Here is a 4,128-nt window from a genome sequence, read left to right as displayed (position 1 = left end):
TATTCATAAAATTTGTCTCTGTCATTAAGGCCATTTCAGGCTCTGTCCTTAAGGGGTTAATCTCAATCAGTAAAATGGTCTATGACAAGGTTCCATCCTGCAAAGCTGTCAACTTAAGGGGTTGTAATCAGTTTGAGATAGAATATTGTTTATCACTACTAAAGTTTATTCCTTAAAGGGTTGATACTCCCACAAAAGTCTGGGAAAGAGCAACTAAAGCAACAGAGATCATCCTCTAAGGACAGCGATTTCATCATTTTGCCAGGGAATGTATATAGACAATAGAGGAAGTGAATGTGTGCCTCCCGTATGGCCACCCCAAGAACATTTTAAAAATAGCTGCTGTGTACCATTAGGTACATTTGCTTTAAGTGTTGCACATGACTACAATGTCACCAGTGCACGGAAGCCAGTGAAACAGTTTTAAGTGATCTAAAAATTTTTATTCATGACTAAAAGGCTTGGAAGTAAAATGCTTATATTCACAAACATCATATCCCTCTCACTTAAAGGGAATTTGTCAGCTGCAATTCACATTCCAAACTAATGATACCGTTAGATGGCTCTTAGATCAGGAGGACACGTGGTACCTTTCATATATCTGTCTGTGATTCCAAAACATAGAAAATGCTTTTGCTATAAAAGAAGAGTCCAAGAGGCCTCCCTGAGCTCCTGAAGTGCAGCAAGCTGTAACACCTCCTTACTCCCCCCATATCTGAACCAGCTTGGGACTCAGCTTCCAGGTGTCTATCAAGCAGGAGGGAGAGTAGACGCTTCAGCATGTAGCAGATCAGGAGCTTAGGAAAGCCTCTTTGACTCTCTTGTACCAGAGAAAAAAAACCTTCTCTATATTCTGGAAGCACAGACTGATATATGAAAGGTACTGTGAGCCTCCATGACCTAACAGCTATCCAACAGTGTCAGCAGTTTGAAACATGAACAACAGCTGACAGATTCCTTTTAAAGAGCTCAGTCATAGCAGTAGAGTAACACTTTAATTTTGAAAGAATTTTTACTTTGCAGCATTTTCTCACAGTTGCCTGAAATTTTTGCATAGTACTATTCCCTAGGAGTACATATTCATACAAGTTGTCCTTATAAGTTTTAAAATATCATTTACAGTTTAGTACAAGATAATAAGCCAATACTTTAATCTATAAGGCTTGTATTAAGTGTTACATAGCCATTGTCCCTCACTTTACAGCCAATAATCCCTTACAATGAAAACGTGTTTTAATACCAATGTGTACAAAAGCATGAGTTGGGAGAACCCCCCAGTGTTTTAACTTTTGGCATACCTAAACCAGAAATTCTCTGTTATATTATAATAAATGCTGCTAAAAAAAGAGCTTAGTCACAAAGGGTGGTCTGAGGGCAGGATGTGAGTAAAATCTAGTTATTTTATTGGTCCAGCCACACCTAAAACCGTTGTCATTTAGTCATGGCTATACGAAGAATGAGTAATCAATTGTAAAATAAATAAAACAGTGCATAGAAATACAGTAGGTATTATAACTAGTAGTTGGAATATACAGTAACTCAATATACTAAGATTGTGGATATGGGGGTATATTGTCACAAAGATTCAAGCATCTTCAGTAAAACAAGTTCTAGCTGCCAAATTCATACCATAAATCGCAAAATCAGAAGAATATCTATATATCTACAAATGTAGGTATATATTTAGAAATAGGGAGAAAAACTAATAAAGCAAATTCCCCTCCTTTTCCTGATATGCCCCTTTTCCCCTGTATATGTACAGTAGCTATAAACTATGTTCACACATAGTATTTTCATCAGTCTTTTTTCAACCAAAACAGGAGATGGCTGAAAACACAGAAACTGTGCAAATTCTTTTACAATTTTGCCCTGTCAGTTCCACTTCTAGTTTTGGTGGAAAAACGACTGACCAAAAGACTGACAGACACACTATGGGGGACATTTATTAACACTTAGATGACCCAGAATGTACGTCCTGGCACCACTAAGCGAGTTTAGAGGGGGGCTGTGGGGCGACCCCACTCTGAACTGCCACGTTCCCTATGTGGAGCCCAGTACTGTGGAAGTTATCAGGCACAGTCCGATCGCCATGCTCGCTAATAAGGCATTTAGAAGTAGACAGCTGCATTTAAATACCTTTTTTCCCCCATACCTAGTGGTCTAGTAGTGGGATCGCCCCCACGCGACCCAATCACGGGGGAGCGGTTCCTGCTTCATGTCTGGCCGGGGGATTGCACTGTAATGGTGCTGATCCTGGCTCGGCAATCTGTTGTTCTCGGCTGCAGCAACCGAGAGCAATAGATCACTGATATGATTGATCTATGCAGTATATTTGTACTGCATAGATCTCAATGAGAGATCAGTGTAGTAATACTAGAAGTCCCCGGGGGGAGGGGTGAAAGTTTAAGCACGAGGAGGAAAAAACGAAAGCGCAAAAATGAAAATTGGCCTAGTCTTCAAAGGGTTAAGTCCAGCGTTTCTTGCGCCGGGCTTAAAGATGTCCCTGCAGCACAGAGGCTGTGAGGATTTATGTAGAGGTGAAATACTTCTACATAAGTTCTGTAAGCACTGGAGTCCCACTGCGCGCAAAAAGTGTCAAACTCTGAGCTAGCGTAGGTTTCAATTAAATTCTTCAGCTGAAAAATAATAAATGTGGCTTACCCCTCTATGTACTGCTGCACCCCCCAATTCTGGCCTCTCCCCATCTCTCTGGTGCAAGTGGCGCAGACAGGCCTGATGTAAATAAAATATTTGCAAAGGAAGCATTTGCGAATATTTGTACATGCATCGGGCTCATCTGTACCATAAAAAGGCATTTTAGCCTTATAATAAATATCCCCCTATGTGTAAACATAGTCATAATGTATATGTATAGAAATGCAAAGCGAAATTTATTAAGGTTTTTGCGCCTATTTTTCTGTAAATAAGTTTTAAGATTTCTGTTCTAAGTGGTATGTATCAATCAGTATTCAATGTGCAAATAATTATCGGCTTTGTTCACACTACGTAAAGAGACGGGTCACGGAACGGCCGGTCTCTGCCCAGATCATCCCGGCGGGTACTTAAGTACCAGCCGGATGATCTTTCCGGCCGCAGGGTTCTGATGCCCGCCCGCATCACAACTTCCCATAGGACACAATGAGCCGCTTGCTTCATTGTGTGAACTGACAGGTCTTTCTGCAGCCGCAATTCACTGAATTGCGGCCGCAGAAAACTGACACGTCAGTTCTTTGCGGGTCCGCATGGGATCTTGGCCGGAGTGTATACCATGTGCATACGCTCCGGCCGGGATCCCATAGCAGATGAGGCAATGTTCCACTCCTCATAAAGTACGTACTTTTACGTAGTGTGAACACAGCCCTAATTTGTCAATCACCTAAATATTCACATAACCCAGGATTTGCAGCTTATTTACAATGTGCGCAAAATTAAAAAATTTGCTCGCTTTGGCGCAGGCATACGTCTGGTCCAGACAAGGTGAATACATTTCACTTGTTTCTTAAACAAAAAATGCTGTGCGCAATTTTTAAAGTGTGCACCATTTTTTTTAGGACGTGTGCAGTTTTTTATAAATTCAACCAAGCACAAGGAAAAATACAAATGGCTAAAGCTACTGTATAACCAGCTATTATACTTAACAATAATTCCCACTCACCCCATATATATATATATATATATATATATATATAACCAGACCACTGCTTTTAGAGCAGAGTGGTGGTTGAGCTTAGACATTGAGCTCTTACCAATGGGAGGGAAAGAGCAGCATAACAGGAGAAGGAAGTAAGTTTGCTAAATGAATGTTTCTGCAAAACATTTCCCTTGATAAGCCCTACAAGTACAACAATATTAGCTGAGATGGGAATACCCCCTTTATTCCTATGATACATGATAAACTTGCTGTGTTTGTGCTTTTCTGCACCATTAAACAAAACTAAGATTTCCCCACGTATAGAAAGAGCTTCACATCAATAAAGATAAATTTCACATGCAATATTTTATTAGTGAGTAAGTGAATGTCCCAAGCAGGCAGGTGGAGACGGCACAGAGTGACATACTTTACATAACATGGTTAATGTTTAGCTTGTGGCTATATTTGCATACCCACCTTTTTATAGAGCACTAGAG

This window comes from Dendropsophus ebraccatus, chromosome 1 (genome assembly GCF_027789765.1).
Source record: "Dendropsophus ebraccatus isolate aDenEbr1 chromosome 1, aDenEbr1.pat, whole genome shotgun sequence".
In the NCBI taxonomy this organism is placed as follows: domain Eukaryota; kingdom Metazoa; phylum Chordata; class Amphibia; order Anura; family Hylidae; genus Dendropsophus; species Dendropsophus ebraccatus.
Note: the sequence above shows the minus strand (reverse complement) of the source record.